Source organism: Channa argus, chromosome 4, assembly GCF_033026475.1.
Source record: "Channa argus isolate prfri chromosome 4, Channa argus male v1.0, whole genome shotgun sequence".
Classification (NCBI taxonomy): Eukaryota; Metazoa; Chordata; class Actinopteri; order Anabantiformes; family Channidae; genus Channa; species Channa argus.
Genome location: NC_090200.1, coordinates 19,169,905 through 19,192,080, shown reverse-complemented (window position 1 = coordinate 19,192,080; position 22,176 = coordinate 19,169,905). Strand labels below are relative to the sequence as shown.

Here is a 22,176-nt window from a genome sequence, read left to right as displayed (position 1 = left end):
GAATAATGTAAATCAAAGTTGGATTTATATCAGGTAATTACACACAAGAAAAAAACTGTAATGGGGGCAATGACAGAAAATTAAGTAAGTGGTTCATAACTCACTTTCTATTTATTTTTTTATTTTTTGGAACGAATTGAATGTTTATTTAAGTAGTTATGGGAGTAGATGCCTTCATTCATATTCATTGTGCATAAATTGTTGTATTCTTAAAAAAAAGAGAGAAAAATAACACAACCATCTGCCTCAGAGGATGCATAAATTGAAGGCTGGGTCACATCTTCTCAATGAATAAAAGCCTTTGGCAGTTGCTTTAATTGTGGAAATATCAGATGTTCAGGACTCATTTTGAAGAAGTGTGCTGTCTGTCAGTCTTTGTGGGAGCCTCCCTGAGGGAACGTTCCCTCTGTTTTGAAGAAAAGAGGCATATGGGAATGTTCACGTTCCAGCATTACTATGTATGCAGTCACGGCCGTGGGTGATTCTCTTGTCACCGATGGTATTATACATCAGACGTCAGCTTATGTACTCCAGGTGTGATATAATACCCAACAGATCTTCAGAGTCTTATGGCAGGATTAGAAGTTGTTGTGATTAAGTAAGCTTTAGGTAACTCAAGGAACAATAGTTTGCAGATGCCCTTTACTTACTTTGACTTGGGGAACATTACAAACATCACCCTAGTTTGTTGGGTTTTAGGGGGACAGCCCTCAGATTTGCACTATGTTAAATGTAATTGAGATGCCCTGCTGTTGCACGTAGAACTTTAAGTGTCTCTTTTTGGCATAAGCTTAGATTACTGTTTAATGCACATCAAGAGAATTATCTCTAGCAGCTCGTAGTGTTGCTTCATGAAAGCCCAATCTCAAAACAAGCTCTGCTCAACGAACACCCCTTTGTATATACTGTAGTGATGTCTCGTGGTAAGGAAAGGGTTTCAAGGTGAAGCATAAACAATGTGGATCCTGAAACATTTCATAACAGAGCTTTATTTGTTTAGTTTTTTTAACTTTAACATTAGTGAAAAGAACGAAGCTTGGAAATGTACCATATTTGTTTTTGGGTAATTTAACCAAACTCCAATGTAAAATCAAATTATTTTACTCTGACAGAAAATGCTAATTTCAATTCCTCTGGTTTGTCGTCTCTAATGCCTTGTGCAATAGAAGTTTGCAGTAAAGGGGCACATGCATACATTTATTTACTTTGAAATCATCTTAATTCTTTCTGCAATATTTGTGAAAAGGCTTGATTCAACTCAGTAAAGATCACCTTGTCTGATGTCATTGTTTATACTCCAGGTGTTGGAAAAATGAAACTCAGAGGAGCATTTCACTTGAAAGCTCAGCTGTAGTTTTGATCTTCCTCTAATAGACTGGTGCAGCTGCTTTAGGAAGCAACATCTGCCACAGCCCATATCGCAATAAGGTGACAGGTGCCATCTAACATTTCTGTTTATTTTGATAGTCAAAACTGTGCTTATAATCAGTTTATTATACGAAACGGCAAATTGTCAATGGTTCAGTGTTGGCTGTTCTTTGAAACTGTGTTTTTTGGAAGAAGGTTTCCTTGTCTGTTTTTTTTTTTTTTTATGACTTTAGTCTGTGTACTTAGATGTGTTTCTCTCTACTACATTGTTATTTCCCCACTCATCTTATTTTTCAAATGTGTAATTATAACAAATATTTTCTAGTTTATCACGCCATATCATACACTTATCAAACAATAACATACGTGTTATTATATTAAAATTTTACTTTATTTTAAAGTTACTCAGCTGTCAGTGTATGGTATGTGGACATGAGTAAATGAATAAATAAATAAATAAATCCACAGCTGATAAAAAAATAAATATCTGTTTTAATTAATGTTGAATAAAGTCAACATTAATTAATTGTTCAAACTACTTTTCAGAAGTAAACAAACAAATTGCACAAATAAATAAATAAAAACATGAATAAAAATCAGATCGAGTACTACTTCATGTCTTTTTTAATTTAAACAGAGGCATTGACCAAGTGGTTGAATTTTGTCACCAAGGCAAAGCAAAACAAAAATGGGACAGATTTATTATTATCTTTACCAATTTGTTACATTGTTTCCACATACATTTGCCAACGTTATATGAATGAAAATTTAGATGAATCTTTTCAACCTTTTTATTGTTTATTTTTCACTGAGATCCACGTTACACAAACAAGACTTAGACAGCGTGAGTCCACTGTTGCATGACGAACATACTGCGGCCACTTTTTTTTGTGTTTATGTTTAAAAATTGTGTTTTAAAATTGTCTTCATTGTTGTCTTTTACCTCAGTAATTGTGACGTTTTTGACCCTCATTTTTAAAGACTATTTCTGTGGCTACTTCTGTGAGCCAGCAGCCATAAAGAGCCTTCTTCTTTTCCTTTCGGCTGTTCCCTTTCAGGGATCATCACAGCGACTCATCTGCCTCCATCTAACCCTGTCCTCTGCATTCTCTTCTCTGACACCAACTATCTTCATGTCCTCTCTCACTACATCCATAAATCCCCTCTTTGGCCTTCCTCTAGACCTCCTGCTTGACAGCTCCAACCTCAGCAGCCTTCTACCGATATATTCACAGTCTCTCCTCTGAACATGTCCAAACCACCTCAATCTGGCTTCTCTGACTTTATCTCAAAAACATCTAACATGAGCTGATGTCCTTATTCCTGATCCTGTCCATCCTCATCACATCCAAAGAGAACTTCAACATCTTAAGCTTTTCTGCCCTCCTGTCTTTTCTTCAGTGAAACTGTCTCTAAGCCGAACAACATTGCTGGTCTCACCACCGTCGTGAACATCTTTCCTTTCATTCTCTCTGATACTCTTTTATCTCACGACACACCTGACACTTTTCTACACCCGTTCCAACCTGCTTGCACTCACCTCTTCACCTCTTTTCCACACTCTCCATTGCTCTGAACCGTTGACCCTAAGTACTTAAAGTCCTGCACCTTCTTCACCTCTGCTCCCTTTAACCTCACCATTCTACTTATGTCCCTCTCATTCATACACATGTATTCTGTGTTGCTGCAGCTAAGCTTCATTCCTCTGATTTTCAGAGCAGACCTCCACCTCTATAGATTTTCCTCCACCTGCTCTCTGCTCTCACTACAAATCACAATGTCATATACAAAGATCATTGTCCATGGAGATTCCTGTCTAACCTCATCTGTCAGCCTGTCCATCACCAGAGCAAACAAGAAGGGGCTCAGAGCTGTTCCTTGATGAAGACCCACCTCCACCTTGAACTCCTCTGTCACACCTACAGCACAACTCACAATGGTCTCATACATGTCCTGCACCACTCTAACATACTCTGCCTCTTCAGACTTCCTCATACAATACCACAGCTGACTTCTTTCCCTGTATACCCTCCTGAACTTCGATACCTCGTTACACCACTAAATCTCCCTGTCCACTTTCCTCTTTCCCAATGACACACCCTCCCAGTACCCTCCTTTCTTTCTCCTTGATCATATTAGCTGTATTGGTCTAGTCATCTGGAAGCACCTCCTGACCACCTGTCTGACATCCTCCCTGAAAACTAAACAACATTCCTCTTTTTTCAACTTCCACCACTTCATCCTCTGCTCTGCCTTAATACTCTTTAACTTCCACACCACCAGTCATTTTACACACCACCATCTTGTGTTTTCTGGCTACACTCTCCCCTACCAATACTTTGCAGTCACTAATCTCTTTCAGATTACAACGTCTACACAAGATGTAGTCCACCTGAGTGCTCCACCCTCTGCTCTTATATGTCACCCTATGGTCCTGCCTCCCCTGGTAGAAAGTGTTCACTACAGCCATTTCCATCCTCTTTTCAAGGTCTACCATCATCTGTCACTTTGTGTTCCTGTCCTGAAGACCAAACCTGCCCATCACATTCTCATCACCTCTGTTCCCTTCAACTACATGTCCATTGAAATCTGCACCAATCACCACTCTCTCACCTCTGAGGATGCTCTACATTCCTGCATCTAACTCACTCCAGAATTTCTTCTTCTCTTGTAACTCACATCCTACCTGTGGGGCATAACCACTAACAACACTGAACATCACCCCTTCAATTTCCAGCGTCAGACTCATGAACCTGTCTAATACTCTTTTCAAACTCCATTTCTCCTCCTATCTGACCCATGGTAAAACAACTTGAACCCTGCTCCTAAGCTTCTAGCCTTGCTGCCTTTCCACCTGGTCTGATGGACACACAGTATGTCCACCTTCCTTCTCTGCATCATTTAAACCAACTCTCTAGCCTTCCCTGTCAAAGTCCCAACATTCAAGGTTCCTACTATCAGCCCTACATTCTTAGCTTTCCTCTTCTCTCTTTGTCTAAGAACACACCTTCCTCCTCTTCTTCTTTGACCAACAGTAGCCCAATTTCCACCGGCACCCTGTAGGTCAACAGCAGTGGTGGCGGTCAGTGTCTGACTTCCAAATTGACTCAGTATGGAAGTCAGATTCAGTGTGGAAGTAATGATCGGTATGTTTAATTTGGCATGTGTTTTACATCCTGAAACAACCTTCTACATTTATCCAGAATTGGGACTGGCACAAGGAAACACTGGCTTGTGCCCCCTTGTGGTTGCAGTAGCAGCCATAAAGAGTGAATAACAATATTTGTTACAACATTGTTCCAGATTTACTAAGGGTACCCTCAGTTGGTTTAGAAAGATGTCACATGTTTAGCTAACCTCGCATGGACCCTAACTCACTGTCAAGAAATGTGGACAGGGCATAAAAGGGTTGATTTGATAGCACTCTGTACATTCAAACACACATACTGTAGGATTTAAATCTGATTCTACAATTGCTCCCTATTACAGCAATGAAGAGCGGTTATATGCAGGCTGTGATTTGTGTATTCAATCCATTTTAGAGCACTCCCAAAGAGGCCCAACAAACCATCTGCTGTTTAAATAGGCTCTGACCTCTATGCCTCTCAAGCCCAAGCACACCACAAGAGCATATCCATCCATAACAGCCCGCCTGATTGTTAATCTACGAGTAGAAGACAAGGAGGTTATCATCACATAGCATTTGAAGGGACAGGCCCACTCGCAGAACCTCACCGAGGGCCTTGTTTCACTTGCACTCTCCTTGTCACTTTCAGGACACAATGTGTGATTAATGTTTTGTGATGCTGTAGCAGTGTGGCAGTCTTGATGACTGCACATGCAGGATCTTTTTGTTATGTGTGAACAACAACAGTGAAAATGTGGATTTGTCTTGAGTGTTGACCCGGCACAGACATTACCATACATTGTTCTATTAACTATTTTTATGCAACTAAGCTTTTTATTTCACTATAATAGGGTAACTGTGATGCAGTAAAGTGTTTATATTTGATTGTACTGTAGCCTCACCAAGCACTAAAATCCTATCTTAGACATAATCCCCACTGCATGCTGACCATTTAAAATGGGAAGTAATGAGTGTCATTTGTCTGGATTGTAAAAGGCAGCACCCTTTCAATGTTAATGATCTTAAAACATCTGGCTCTGCATCAGCTTGTAGCTTTATCTGTACTCCTCTAAGAGCCTGCTCTCTTCTGACCTGAATTCTCTGTCTCTGACAGCAGTGGTGTTACTGGGTCACATTTCTACCATTTCTTTGAACCTCTGATGTAATTAATTTAGAAAATGTGGGGGATGATATATAAGCTACTTAAAGGAAAATGTGTGTGTCCTACTACGTAATTAGCACAGGCCGTAAATAAATAGCATTAATTCTGCCTACAAAGGAGTTTTCTTTACTATGGTTTGTCTACTGCTTTTTGCAGTAGAATGCCTTGCATGCTATTTGTAGAATTCTTCAGGGAATTGAAAAGTATGATTTAAAAATAGATCTGTTTCATAAGAGATAAAAAGAAGTGAGTGGCAGATGTCTGAGTTGACTTATGTGTGTCTTTATTTAAGCTTCACTGAATCTGAAGAGTGTTTCTTGTGCTCTGGGCAAAGAACCTTAAAATGGCAAATAATGTGAATGTGACATGCTGAATACAGTGAGAAAGCATAAAAATTACAGCAGACCAGGTCATATTGTTTTCAAACAGAACCTACGTATCCACAATATTTTGGCCATCTCTTTCTAGTTATTGGCAATTGGCTTGCTTTATTGTTTTGTCTGACACATCTTTTTTTTTTGTTTTTTTTTTTTTTAGTTCAGATGCATCTGTTGGCTGGGAGAGTTTATATTGTTACCATTCGGATTGGTTAAGTTAAGTGACCGGAATCTGAGCAAAAGTCCATTTAGTCAAAATCGTCGAAAACACATTTGTGCAGAACTAAAATAAAAAGTTTGGCAAGTGCAAAAACGAAAAATGTACCAATACATTTAATGGATAACCCCCCTTACTTTTGCTTTGTCATTCTCATGATGCATGAGGTATTTATTCATCCACCAAGGAGACACATATCATATTCTTTACTATGTCTGTCTGCAAATATTTAACAATCAACTTCAGTCAACTAAAGTAACAATGCATTTCCAAGTGACAAAAATTATTAAAAAATTATACAGTTCTGAGTGGATTATTTTCAGAAATATGTCAAGCTGTGACTGAGGTGCTTAATATTGTTTAGTTGTTTTGTGGTAGGTCAGTTCTGAGACTTGCTCAGAACACTTGCAGTTTGTCTTCACAAACTACAAGAAAACGGTATCAATAAACATTTAATTGCGTGTAAATAACAAATATATACAGTATATTATAATTTAAATTATCTAAATATTTTTCTTGTGCAGGTTTTTACCATAAAGTTCTACAAATCAAGTAGGCCTTATAATTGTTTACTTAACTTCACAGGTATGATGTGGCTTCAGATGGACGGTCCAGTTCAAGAGAGTCCTGATCTGATTTGCATTCTGTCCTTGAAAGGAGCTTTAACCTTGTAAGAACAGGTTGGGGTTGCATAGGATTTGTCGCACTGTAATTAAAACTAAAAACATCTTCATTAATTAATCAGAGATTTAATACAAGGCGAGCATGCCAAGTGACCCAATTCCCACCTAAGACATGCCATCAGGTGCAAACTTAATTTAGCTAAAATGCCAGTGGATACTCCAGCTTCTACTTTAATTTGAGAATGTGGACCTTCACAGAGGCCTTCCTGTCGTACTGACAGACACTGTTGAGCAGTTATTGAGCTCAAAGTCTTTCTTTTGAGCAAAGGGTTTGTAAACTTTTAGTAGCTCAGTAGGACCAAAGATGTTTTAGACTGCTCTGTATTTGTTGCTTTAAGCGTGCATGAAGGAGCAGAAAACCTGAGAGAAGATGGCAGAGGACTTCATGTTGCTCAAGATTCATTAGAGTTAGATCTGAATATTATTGTGTGTTATGCTTTATGAACTATCTGTGCAGGCTGTTTTTTTCCTTTCATCAGTTGTTGTTGTTGTTGCCTATAAAATGTTATTTCACGCAGCTTAAAAAAAACTGTTTATTTATTGCCAATAAATTTGTGTCTGTGCTTACCAAACATAAAGAAAAAAATGCTGAAAAGTACCTGTCTCTTAATAATTAATATGTTGTAGGCTTGTACAAAACACCAATGTGTTTTATTGGTAAAGGTTTTCACAATCTCCCTCTACGTCCCATTCAATTAGGAGCATTCACTCAGTTGTACAAAAATTAATTATGTTGTTTTATGAAATGTCATATTACTCTTCTGTCCCAGACAAATATCATGTTTTATAAAACATAAAACGATGAGCTTTGCTGCAAAGACACCTGAATGTTTGGATGAAATTAACAAGTCAGCATATAAATGCACTGCAAAAGAACACAATGTTATAGCAAATGTAGCTGGAGACTTTAATTTTGCTGTTTTTATTTTGAAGTCCTTAAAGGTCATCACCCATTGTAGCTACCCTGAGATCACTTGTTGGCAGCACAGACTTTGATCTATTAAAAGGTGAAGAAAGGTTGTTTGCATCAAAACTTTGCTTCAGTGAATTCTTGATGAGTCACACGGGAATGAAAAACCATTAGGCTTGTTTGGAGAGTTGAGAACAGAACTAATGAGACAGTGAAGGTGAAGTAAAAGCTTGCGAAAATGGACAAATCAATGTGTGCCAGCCTAATATTGATCTAATATTGCTGCATGTACAGTATTTAGTAGTAGTATATTGTCAAATACGCAAGGCTTTCAGTACAAAGTTTCTGTACATGTGAATAGAAATTTGTTGTTTACATTGTTTACATTTCCTTCTTTTTTGTGTGTGTGTGTGTGCGTGTGTGTGTTTCTGGTGTAAACAAGGATATTGTAATGCATTTTATGATTGTGATCTAGCACATAAAAAATAAAAGATTCCCTTTCATAAATGTCACATCTACTGTAAGGTCAGATCTTTGTGATCTGATGATTAATTTAAAATATCACATGGCCATTGGTGCCATTGAGTTTACAGTTGAGATTTAAAAGTGTGTTTGAGAAATACACAACATACAGACCCAGGTGATGTTTTTAGGTAAAGCAACAACATGGTACAAGTAAAACACATCTACATGTAAACTTCAGTTATAAAAAAAAAATCATTGGAAGCAATTTTGGCCATTTCATTATTATGTGACTGGACTATAAAATATGAAAAAGAACAGAAAAAAAGTTATTCTTAAACTTACTTACTGACCTCTTTAATGTGTAATTTGTGTTGTGCCTCTATTACCTTTCAACTTGGATCTGAAATAGTACTTTAAGCTTGTTACAGCTACTACACAGGAGCTGCCATGTAGGAAATACTGCACGTGGATGTTAATGTTGGAGCTCAGAGGCACATACTATCCTTCATTGGTACGAGTTTGCAGGCTTGGTAACTCACAAGATTTGGCTATTGGATCTATTATTTATTTTGAAAAAATAAAAATAAAACACAGGAAATTGACATTTATTTTTTATATTCTATTTATAATTTTGATAAAAGTAATGGATGCAAATTAGGAGTTGGTTATGTACAGAATGAAGAGACATCTGATGCCACCTGGTCAGGATTTTTATTAGTGTCACATTAGCAGCATATAGCCTGCATTATATTTCTTTGTTTTCTCACAAAGCTACTTTTTAAAATATTTTCACAGTGTTGTGTGTTTATATCAGCTGGCTGTGTGCTAAGGAAAGGTTCTGATTTAAGAAGGTTTCTGAGAGGTAGTGTACTCTAATATTTCACTACATGGGTGACCAGGGCTTCCCATACTACTACATCTCTCAAATCACAACCTGCCTGGTAGAGACGTTATTATATAAATAGTTAAACAGTTTGAGCTCACAGCAGAAATTGAATCCACCTGTCTGGGAAGGCAGCCTCGGAAGCAAAAAACAGGTCCATCAGACATGACAGGTAAAGTTAACAGGCACTTTACTACTTTCAGCCATTCCTCCACTCTGCAGTGGGTAGGCAGGCTATGGCAAACAAAGCACAGCTGGCAGACAGAATAATGAGATAGCAATGCAACTAATGTAACTCAAACACTAATAAGGTGCATTACACTCTATTTATGTGTGTAGTAGTGTTGGACACTAACCTATAAACGCGTCATTATTTATGATAATGAATGACTGTTCAAGAGTATGACTAGTAAGCGAAGCCCCCCGGACACCTATGACTCCTCTGAACAATCTAACAAGCTTTAATGGAAGAGACTGTAGATACAGAAAGTGTTGCCCGCAGGCCACTTGGTTTCAATGTTAGTTGACTTTGGGGCAAGTGATTTAAGAAATGACACGGTGATGTGTCGTGTCATATCGTTCCCATTCAGCCTCTCCACTCCGAGCCTTTTGCCATGCGATGTGCCTCTGTAAGGAGCCGATTAGAAACCCGGTTGCCAGTACACATGGCACTGAAAAATATGCACTCTCCAGGAAAACTCTACCTGATAAAAATCAGGACATAGGCTGTTTGACCTGAGGTAGTTTTTTTTTTTTTAAGCTGATTACGTTGCCTTGGTAACCCCTGTGTGTCCTCATTACAGGCACACTCATAATTCACTCTGCATTGTGGAATGTCACATGTTGCTCTGTTTCAAATGCATTATTTGTTTGAATATGCTACTTTTATGTATTTGCCACCATGATCTGTGCCAATTCACCCACCACTACACAAGATCATCTTGATTTTGTCATTGGTGGATGCTACATTTCTAACCAAGAGCAGGGAACTGTGCAGACACTCTATATTCTTCCCTTTGTTAAAGATTTGTGCTTGTCAAGTATTGTCAGGTTATCTAATAACAATACGGGGTTGGGCCCACTGCTATGACTTACTGGCACTAATGTAAATAAGCAGCACATCCATCATTAGATGGTGTTATTTGTCACACCTGCGCTTTTCTTGCTATATGTCAAGAGAGCTGTCTGTGCCAAATTAGTTCCAGTAAGGACATTCATCCCACAATGGTAATTATGACTTGCAATCTTGTATTTCGACCAGAAGCTCTGACCTTGCATTAAATAAGTGTCTGATAAGCAAAAACAAAGATAGATGCCTCACATCAGCTAAAGTACATTATTCAAAGTAACCCTCCTGAAACTTAATTTTGCACATGGATGCTACTTAAACCCAACTTCTAGGCAAATAAGTTATATGACTATACATTTAGTTTGTAAATTACACTTTTTATTAGCACCTTTGGCAGGCCCCTTGGCATGGATACCTAATTGTCCTTATGGGAACCTTCACCCGCACTATCTTCCATCAAATGACATGACACATGACAGCAGCTCAGAATATATTCAGAAGGTGCCGTAAAAATATGTAACCTCCTTTTGCTCTCTGTATTCACTGACATTTCCACTTATCTGCACTTCAGCAGGCTCTTTCCTTTTTTCACACATAGCACAAGGGTAATTACAGCTGCAGCTCATAAAATTGAATAATAGGTAGAGTTGATAAATAGGAAGCTCAATTCATTTGTTAGCTAATTTATTGTTGCAGTAGTGTCCAGCACACCACAAACATGTTTTTTCTTTTCTTTTCTTGTGTTTTCTTTTATTCATTAAACCATTTTTTTAGAAGCTACTTTGGTATCTTTACATTTCCTATTTATTTTTCCCAAAACATTACGTTAATGCAGCAGATATGTTGCTGACAACATTGTTTTAGTGACTTATAGATCAAGTACTTGCATTATTTAAGATGCTGCATTTTATTTTTATGAAAATAGAACATGGGTTCCTACTATTTTGTCCCCCTCAAGTCCATTTACCAGATTAAATATTCATTGCATGTGGCTGCTCTGTGTGGTTCGTGGGGAGTTCTTTAGGGAAGGAGATGACACTACCCCAAAACTTGTGACATAATGCATAGACTCAGAAGGAAAGCAGTGTCAAGCCTCAAGCACTGTGAGCTCAGGAAACAACAAAAATATTGATTTGACTTAATCTCTTTTATCTTATGTTGTTGTTGTTGGTAGGAACAGTTGGCAGTCTAACACTCGTAAACAGGTCAGGCTATTGGAAGCAGACATCAGTCAAGTCATGGATTTAGCGATCACATCTACTCTGTTCTTCTCTTCGTTGAGTTAAAAAAATAAATTGAAGGAGCACAATCACGTCTTTAAGGAAGACAGCCTATTTGTATTCTAGGCTTCCACTGTTTTTCCTCACGTGTGACTGAGTGCAAGTGAACGAAGGAGAGTGAGGGAGGAGAGCAGAAAGAGGGAGGGAGAGTATGAGAGAGAGGAAGCATGAATGCAATGCATTGCAGCAGAGAACTGTGACAGACCAGGCTTTTATTTGTGGAGAGACTGCTCCTTTGGAAGGAAGGGCTCGGTGGTGGCAGAAGCGGCTGCAGCGTCGCTCAGCACCGCTTTATCACTCATTGCCTCCACCACAGCTGGAGACGAGGAGGACACAGAGGCGGAGACACAGGGGATACCCAGCAGGAGCACAGCACCTTTGCAATGCCACCAGCAATATGACTTCTGGAATACTATTTGGCTTTTCCAGCTTTGCCTTGCAGCGTTTACATTTCCACCCTGATACTGATCCGTCCTTCTGTTACTTTTCTTTCCTCTGTCTTGATTTGAAGGGGTGTTCTTGCCAAGGAAAAGCGTAGCTTGAATGAGAATCAGCACTGGTCTCTGTACAGGTCAGACATTAGTACATTATGCAAATCTCCTGAGTATTCCTCTGTGATCTCCAGAGGTTTTATCACAGCTCATCCATTCAGCCAAGGAGTTATTGGTGTTGAGAAGCAAGTAATGAGAATTTGTTCTCCAAATAAGCCTCAACTTGTTTTTTTCTTTTCCTGTGTGGCTATTGAGTTTTTTGGTCAGTGGGAGACGGTCAATGGAGTGAAAAAAAAAAGAAAAGAAAACAGAAGTAAATTTGCATTTTTGCAAGACAACAACTACAAAATCAATTCCACTCTCGGTAAATCTTGTGCATTCTTCAAGAGGGACGCCAGGACCAAGATATGAAACACATTGGTGAGTAATAGAAGTTTCCAACTTTTATACTCACACAAACATACTCCCTAGCAGATCCCTGCTGCCTGTTTCTTGCAATCTTGGAATAATTGTAAACAAGTGTTAATTGTTTGTCTTTTTGATACAGCTCATGTTACAGGATGACTTTCACAATGCAACAGCAGGTTAATTAATTCATGACGATTGTTACAAAAGTTTTTTTTCCTATTACTTTAATCCACTTCTTTTCAATCAATTCTCATTCTTCTAACATCCTTGCAGCCTACACAACTGGGATTGATGCCATACATTTACACTAACATAAAATTGACAGGCTAACTGATGCATGACAAGGCTTCTACATCGGGATCAACTACTTGTAATTTAGTTGCTAAGCAACAGCTTCCCGCTTCAAGAGTAATCATGCTACTTGTCTGGAATAACACAATTTTACAATGTTTGGACTTTAGCATAATTCATTACTTTGGGTCTGAGAGGTTATTTGTTTTTGACACTTATGTCTAGATATGTGGGAAAAAAAACGTTGAATTAGCAATTACGTTGTCTTTTAGAGTTCTCTTTTTCTTTGTGGTAGCACAGAGTTTATTGAATTGTATTTCTTTACTATGTGGGTTTTTTGAGTAGTTGGAGAAGCATACACATTTAAGGTTTGTCAGCACTTAAATACTATCACTAACTGTACCACCAGGCATGGGGACATTCTGTATTCACTGATGCTGACAGAAAAAACACACCAATTGTTGACCGAGGGTGTAAATCCATAGATCTTTGAGCGATTTAAGGCTCAGGTTACAAAATAAATTACTGTCATGCCCTTATAGATAAATATGTCTGCTGGAAACACATACAGTCTCTTTTATTTACACTCTTATTTCTTATTAGCCTTCAAAAATACACATGTAATCCATATGAGGGCAACTTGATGTCAATCGCAAGTATCTGCCTCTTCTCTAACCTCTAGCTGCGTCATCTATAATTACACATTACCGTAATTCTCAAGCATTAAACAGACTCAGAATCGTACACGGGTAGTCTGTGTCCTAGAGGATTGAAGTGCTGGTGGTGGGAGGTTTCTATTTACTGCAATCACACTCCTGTCACCCACATGCCTGTTGAGATAAGAGGGAGCATTGCACACACATTTAGATTACACCATTGTCTGTCTATGTAATCAGGGCCTCTGAGATGCTGGACAAGAACATGTGGTGATGAGCTATATGTGCACAACTCTTGGTGCCACTTGTCATTCTTGAAGCAGTAAGGTGATGATGAAAGGCTGGTAATTGCTGCTGATTAAGATATTAGAAAAAGCATTCACCCATGCATAATAAAATTATATGCATCATCAAAACCAGAGCAAACACACTTCAATTAGTTCAATTGATAAAGTCCTTCCATCAAGACAGGGTCACTTGAAAAAATGAGCGGAATCTGATTCGTTCCCTCATCATTCATGAAAGGATGTGCGTCTCGCGTCTTTGTGGTAAACAAAACTGTCTGCCTGAAGTGAATACAAGAATGATTGTGGCAGTGAGCACAATATTGCAATCATCACATGAGTTGTTATTCTGACTTTGCACTGTTTAGCCATGAGCCACTGTGCTTCTAACTGCATACACTGCAAAATAAAGCAAGATTGCATAATATTAGTTTTTTTTTTCTTACTAAACCCAAACTGTGCTAAACCAACAACCCTCTGGAGAACTGAGCATGCCAGCATTGAACAATAGACTGTCAGCCATTCTTTTGAAGCCTAATCCAGCACAAATCCCACAAAAACATTAGTCTCAGTAGCAAGCATATGTGCCATATATTATTGAACAAGGAAAACAATATGAACAGCATCAAAAACAAGTGAGACACAGAAGCACGCTGGCGGACCTCGACAGTGAGCCTCAACTGGCTTGTACCTTAATCTCTTGACATGTATTCATGTTACAACACTGATAACTACAAAGCAAGTACTCCAAATACATTAGCTGCAACAACAGATCAAATGGTGTTTTATTGCCTTTAATCTACAAAGTAAACTCAAGTAATGTATCCTCCTTTTGGTAATTGAAGTAAATTTCTGTTAAAATTGATTTCCAAAATTGAAGTAGCCTAAAATTAAGAAGTTTGGGAGATGCTTCAAGGGTAGAAATGAGCAATCTATTCTATGTGGTTGTTCAGTTGCTATCTGGCATTTTACTAAACAAACAACAATTTAAGAAACAGTTAGTAGATATATAAATACTGAAAACAATACATTTGGTGCAGACAGTCATTAGTCTTTGCCAGTAATTGCTACTCTGAAAATAAAATAAACCTCAATTATTACAAACAAAAGGTTTGTGTTAAGCTTGCAGGACTGTCGAGACTAATGTCTGGATAACACAGTGTTTACATAAAAGTGTGCAGTGTGTTAGAAGTCTGGCGTGAACTCTGTGCAAAACTTTCTTCTTTGTCCATATTCGGCATGTTCACTTAGGTTTTGTTAACAAAATCGCTGACAAAACAATTGATCAGTGAGTAAGATTTCCAGCAGTAGCATTAATGTAAGATGCATTACTTTTTTTTATCTGTTTAAATACTTTGGTTTGGTTGTATGCTGTAACACCACAATGCAAATGACACACAAGCCAACATGTGGAATGAAGTGCAGGCAGCACATGAGATGGTCGAAATGAAGTCGATCTTAATCAGCTGATGAACAAAGGGTGATAAAAATAATGCTAGTGGGGCTTGTTGTGTAATGGGGTTGAATAGCACTCAAGAACAAAACTTGATTGAAGTATTGATTGATGGTTTTGTTCATTGTGCCGATTCTGTGACACGGGAAGTGTTTTGCATGTGCTGCATGTAATCTTATGGATGAGCCTACAGGAGAAGGCTATTGTTCAAAACAACAACAAAACAACTATACTGTTATCATTGAGTACAATATATTTTTGTTTGTGACTGTCACCTAAAGTGACCGTTACTCACTGAGAACATGTTCAATTCACCAAACAACCTAAACCTGTCCATCCAAGGAGGTTATAGTCAGAGGCAGAATCACTGCAGTTAGTAAAAAAAAGAGATCTGTAAAAGTGAAATGGAAGAGGGACGAACGGACATTTTTCCCCTGCTGACAGATTTTTTATTTTTATTTTTTTACCTGTATAACCTCTCTATGAATGTTTTGCCAGCACTTCAGCTCATACTTCTCTCATTAGAGCACTGATACTTGGGTTCTGCCCTAGCTCAGGTAACAGCTTCAGGTAAAACAGAAGAGCGACTGCTAGAAGTATTTGGCAACCGGACACTGGAGGTGAAATTTCAGCAGGTATCAAGCACAGATTATGTCCCACTCTTCCATCGAAGTAATCAAAATCATCTTTCCCTTTCTATATGACTTTCCTTTGTGAGTCATCACTCTCCTAAGTAGTTGCATTGAAGGCTGAACATAGGGCGTGACAAATGTCAGACAATGTTTTGCAAAAGCTTGTTAAACAACTAAATTGTGCTTTGAATTGATGATATATTTACAAGAAGAGGGTCCTTTTAAGAAATGTCTCCCCTCTAATGGGTGCCTGGCCTGGAAAAACTTTGAAAATCACTGCCTCTGAGAGGTAATTTTTCAGGAAGACAAACCTCTGCAGTGCTGGGTGGTTAACAAACTGTGGTTACCCACTCTTGGCCAAATGTCATGCAGATACCTCTCTGCATCATGCAGTAGTGTGGACAGTGAAAAGCTGCTTAGCTCAGTGTAACAAATTGCAGATGACAACAGATACAGGCTCGCAGCTGATCATGCAGAGATGCTTCTTTTCATCAAAAAGAATCGGCCTCTCATTTTTTTCTAAAACAGGTTTAGTACGGAAAGTCCCTTTAGGAAATTAATGAGAAATTTTGAGCATACACGCCTGTGCACAGCCTGTTAAAGATTCATCACACAGTTTATCTATGCCAACAGCTGCTTTTATCTGGATCAAACCATCATAAAGTGCAAAAAATAGAAAGGAATTGTTTTATTCATGAATCTTATCTATAGTGGATCTTTGTTGGTAGCTATGGTAACACTTAAACAGAAAGGGACATGCTGCTGTTTTGCTGTATTCCAGAGGAGACGGCAGTTCGCTATTAAAGAGAAGCAAAGTTTAGAAGATTGTGCTCATTTTGTGAACCTGATTTTTTCAATTGTGGCATTAAATCTTATATAGTCCAAATCCATTCAGCACAGTTAATGAGAAAGCCTGATAGCAACACACCAGGAAGAGCTTTCTTGGTCTTTCTACGATTTTTCAGCTTGGCTTTGCTATTACCACAGTGCTACAAGTTGTATACTTTTTTGCTTTTTATTTTCAAATATTAACTTTCTATTATATATTGAATTTTGTAACAAAATTGTTCTAAATTTGTGTGTGCAAGTACTGGCATTTTTTTAAGCGCTCCGATGGGCACTCATTGTCACTTAGTACTGCAAGATTTCAGCAAATAGTCTAATGCTAGCAATTCAAATTTCATTTTTACATTTACATTTAGTCATTTAGCAGACGCTTTTATCCAAAGCGACTTACAAGTGAGGGACAAGGCAAGCAAAAGTCTAAGTCAAGGAGAAAACATCAAAGCAAAGTCCTATCAGAAAAGTGTTCATATTTCACGAGATGCAAGTGCGAGAAAGAGCAGAAAAGTCGTTTTTTTAGTCCATAGGAAGCTGCGGAAGAGTTCTGTTTTCAGCAGTTTTATGAATATTGGGAGTGAGTTTGCTGAACGTGCAGATTTTGGTAGCTCGTTCCACCATCTTGGGATCATTGCGTCGAAGAGTTTTGCTTGCTGTCTTCTGCGTGGTGCTGGGACCACCAGACGTCGTTCGTTGGCAGACTGCAGTGGACGGGAAGGATGGTAGACTTGAATGAGCGAGTTGAGGTAAGCAGGAGCTGTTGAGTTAATCACCCTGTAAGCAAGAGACAGAGCTTTGAACCTGATGTGAGCAGCTACAGGAAGCCAGTTTAGAGATCTGAAGATTGGTGTGACATGGCTCCTTTTTTGCTAATTAAAAATGAGGCGAGCAGCTGCCAGTAATCTTACTAAAGTTAACTGATTCTGGTCTGTGTGAATTCAAATTTAATTAAATTGCTAAATCAGTGCTTATATCCAACAGTCTAATGCCCAAGTGTTACTTTGAGTACAGTGAGGTTTTTAATCTAAATCATCCAATTGATTTTGGAAAAATTGTTTATCTGTGGTAAGAGTGTACAGTAACATGAACAGGCCTTTAACTTGATCTCACAAGAGTGTCATGAGACGTGTAATTCATTCAGTACCTGTCTCCTTAGACCTAACTGGTGGATGTTCCTCTATGAATCTCAATGTAATTCTATGCACCATGCTCTCACCAGTTAATAGTAAAGTGGAGGCTGTCAAAGAGCTGGAGACATAAAAAAATAAGTGACCTCCTCACACCTCATTCGTAATGATGCTGGTGATGTCGCTAGTAACTTGGCACTTATAGTATAGAACTGATAGCAACAACAACAACAACAACAACAACAACAACAACAACAATAATAATAATAATAATATAATGAAACTAATACAAATAATGATAATAATTGTTTTTATTATTATTGTTTTTATTATTATTATTATTATTATTATTATTATTATTATTATTATTATTACATTGCATCTTTTATGTACAAAAGTGCTGTACAATCAGTAACGAATAATAAATAATGCAATAAATAATGCTTAATATAAACAAACAAATTAATGAAAAACATAATACAAAGTTAAAACAAAAACCATAGCTGAAATAATTTTCTCACTGGTTTTAAGTAGCCACACTTAAAGGTTTTTAGTTTAGTTTTAAAAAACTTTAGGCTGCTAGACTGTCTAATAATGACAGGAAGATTATTCCAAAAGAGTGGGTCTTGATATGAAAAGATTTGTCTGCCTGCCACCTTTTTCTTAACTCCAGGAATAAAAAATAGTCCTGTCGACTGAGAATGAAGGAGTTTAGATGGAACATATGGATTCAACAACTCTGAGAGATATGTTGGTGCCATAACTTTAAAGATTTTGGAGGTCAAAAGAAGCACCTTAAGATTAGATCGTACCCATACAGAAAGCCAATGGAGTACATAGATCAAACCTTCTAGCTTTTGTAAGAATCCTACTTGCAGCATTCTGGACTATCTGGGAGTTTACGCACAGATGGTAGAGCAGATAACATTACATTTATGTAATCTAATCTATTGTCAGTGTAACAATGAATATTCGCCCCATACTTCCAAATAATCTACGTACAGGTACACTGTGGAAAGCAGAAAACAAAAAGGCTTGCTCATATGTATTAATAAATAATAGTTTTCTAGCTGAATTTGCTAAAGGTTTTTGATATAGTGTAAGGTGCAACACTTCAACAGTCTGGTGTAATATTTTGGGCATACAAAATAACAGAGATCAAATCAGATAAATGCTTCAATTCTGTTTCTTTAGGCTACATATACTGTGAGTAATTTAGTGAAGGTTAGGGAAATACTATGATTTTGGTTAAATGCTGAAGCCAAAACAGGCTTGACCAAAGCAGTAGTAGATACAATAGATATGTATAGATTGAATAGATTTTTTTTTTTAAGTCAGTCATCTGTATCAGTTTCAGGTAGGCAATTTGCAGTTTCCAGTAAACACAGTTAAGCTCACCAATAACCCACCCTCCTTAGTAAATCCCCCGTAAACTGCAGCTCTTTTGTTTGGTCCCAAACCATCCACAGGATCTAAATCTTATTGCCTCCATCGAACAATTTGCTTCAGCAAATATACATTTTTTTCACACATTGATTGCTAATCTAAACAGAATGACACATGGTTAGAATCTTAACAGTCAAATAGGACAGGTCCTCCCTATGCTAATGCAGACAACTCTAAAAAAAGGTCTCCTCCCCCGGCATCTATTGTACCTGCTACCATCTGGAGTAGACATATCAGAGCGTGGGCATTTCTGCACAGGTCAAGTCTGCCCTAATTAGTATTTCATCATAATTATACTAAGACTGCAGACTGACAGCTCTATTTAAATTAGTGCAAAACTGCAGGTAGATAGTGACTGAATAAATGGATACAGCACTACCCCAACGTATTGGGATATGTCATTTAATGGTGGTAACGATTCATCCCTAATGTAATATATTTTGAAAGATAAAGAGGTGTTTTTCATAGCAGCTGCGAATTGAAAATAGAATATGAAGATTGAATAAATTAAAAGAAAATGAGTGATATCTTTGTCCTTGTTATCTAAATTGTATAGTCAAAATGCTTTTCAACTACACTATAAAGCACTTTCTGGTATTTCCCATTGTGCCATGAGATATTGGAGCCTATAATTTCTGTTTACCTTTCAACAACAGGTGAATGTCTGAGGGTGACAAGTACTCGGGTAAGCCTTGAAAACTAAGTGCATAGAAGTATTACGGAACAAAAAGCTTACTTGACAATTGTTTAGACAGCCAGAATAAGCAAGAGGAGGAAGCTAGGCCATCAGAGTTCCCTATGGCATTCATTTAGGAGAAGAAAGGGTTTTCATCTAACAGGGTTTACATATAAGAAGTTGAAGTGATAATTTGTAGTAAGGGTACATTCTTGTCAATGCTCAACGACAACACTGTCAACTGATTTGCATTGAAGCTTAAAATAGACTATGCAGCTACAAATGAGACAATAATCTTTAATCTTATGTAATTTGAATTGTGAAGGAGTTATTATTTCAAATAGCAAGTTGCAAGCGTAAAAGCAAGTGCAAACTTAGGGACAAGGTGCAAAGGGATATGCCATATAATTCTGGTAACCAGGGTTAAGTACAATTGTAGCACAGTCTGGAAAAATTGGGCATATGCAGGATGAATACATTGTTAGTGGGAGGAATATATTATCAGTAGATGAAGTAGGGGCAGGCTTTTATAGTGTCCAATCACATTAACTCTTCTCACCCTCTTCAAAAGCATTTGACAGATAATGGGCAAAGAGCAGAGTCCAGTAGAGCCTCTGGAAGAAAATGGGCTTACAGTCCGGGGGGTGCAAAGAACAAAGGCATGGATCCAGTCAAGGGAAAATCCAGATATTAATTTAAAACTGTGTTACAGCTGTTACATATATGTGCTGCCCTGGGGTGCTCAAGTTTCAGGTTTTCGTTTCATTGCTTTTATTGTCCACGGTCTAAAAAGTGCCTTAATCCATTCTTCTTTTATAACACAGAAATCCCCCCAAAATATAATATTTAGTTCATATTATCATAGCAACAATCAGGTTATAATATTCAATTCATAATGTTTTTATTTTACTACTATTTAATAAAATAACAAATAAACTGAAGCCTAATTTGACCAAGCAATGTCATGTCTCTGCAGTCTTTACTAAACCATCTTTCATCTCATGGCTCTCCTGTATATTTAGATATAATTCATGTGGTTCCTATTGAATGTGTCCTTAAAGTGCAAAAATAAATAGGCATCTTTTACAACAGCACATCAGCACAGCATTAGCATCCACATAAAAAGTATGTTTATTGCTTAAAGCAAAGCAAGTTAAAGTCAGAGCAAAGGCATGACAATAACTTTAGTTTGATCACATTACTGTTGACATATGATTAAGTTTGGCTGTGATCAGCAAGTCTTCATGTCCCAAACATTGCCAGTTTTTAATTTACTTAGGTCAGACTACCATTCAACAGCCACCTGTAAGTACTGTAAGATATTGTAATGAGACTCAGAAAGTCATTCATTTCTCAGTAGAGAACTCCTAACAGCATGAAACATATGGAGGGAAATTCGCAAACCAGTGTTGCTGGCAATTCAGCAGTGATTATTAAGGAACACCTGTTTGGCTGGCTGGCAAGGCAACTCAGGGTCCCGCTGAATAGCAGCAGGCTAATGAAGGTCTTCTCAGCTTAATTGTTTGGGCTATAAATAGTGACGGATAGAGGGATGGAAAGCAGCGGCACTCTCATCCATTTTTTGCCATACGTACAGTGAATGTGCTATTAGTGGTTTGTTATGGGCTGTGAAAGGGGCAGAGGAGGTGATAGTGTAATTGCCAACATTTGCAATTGCTAAAGAGCCATTAATAGTAAAGAGGGAAATTAAACTTTGGTGAAAGGACACATGCATAGAGTAAGGGTTGCCTTTTGAATTATGAAGGAGATTTTCTTCTAATCATCATCTTGTGTTTAAGGTATGTTAACATGCCATTATAACAGATAAACTTGCATTCGATTCTAAAAGTAAACAGCCACTTTTGCAGCAGTTCAAACCATGGCCAGAGATCTCTCTACGCCCGAGCTCTGACAGAACCTCATTTTAGGGGAAATTAAATGCCGAACACATCACTAATTGCAATATTACCCACAACTATATCTCCAAATGACTCTTTGACAGAAGAACCGAATGAGAATAAAGCAGGATCATCTAATTTTGTGTTAAATAGTGCTTGAAGTATTGCCACTGCAGTGTGCTCCCTGCTGTTCGGAAGTCACCTTCATTGATGTTGTTCAAATGAGTTTGCTTGCCAGTGGTTTCCAGGTCAGGCCTTTCGAGAGGGAGAAGAGGTTAAGAGGACCATAATGTTAGGAAAGCGCAAAAGTTTCACACAGTAAGGTTAAAATTGCTTTTGCTGTTGACTTTTAAATATTGAACCAAAATGTATTCCTTAGAGAGGTAACAGGGCACAAATAAATCTGTCCTTATACAGCAGAGCACACTACTAA

General features: G+C 37.9%; 1 protein-coding gene across 1 annotated transcript in view; it reads left to right on the top strand.

The window, feature by feature from the left end:
• Positions 1-11,716: 11,716 nt before the first annotated feature.
• lrrc4ca (leucine rich repeat containing 4C, genome duplicate a) overlaps positions 11,717-22,176 on the top strand; it is a 154,265-nt gene continuing 143,805 nt past the window's right edge. The window contains exon 1 of the mRNA XM_067502475.1: positions 11,717-12,452. The gene's annotated coding sequence lies outside the window, so the exon portion shown is untranslated. The remainder of the gene's footprint in view (positions 12,453-22,176) is intronic.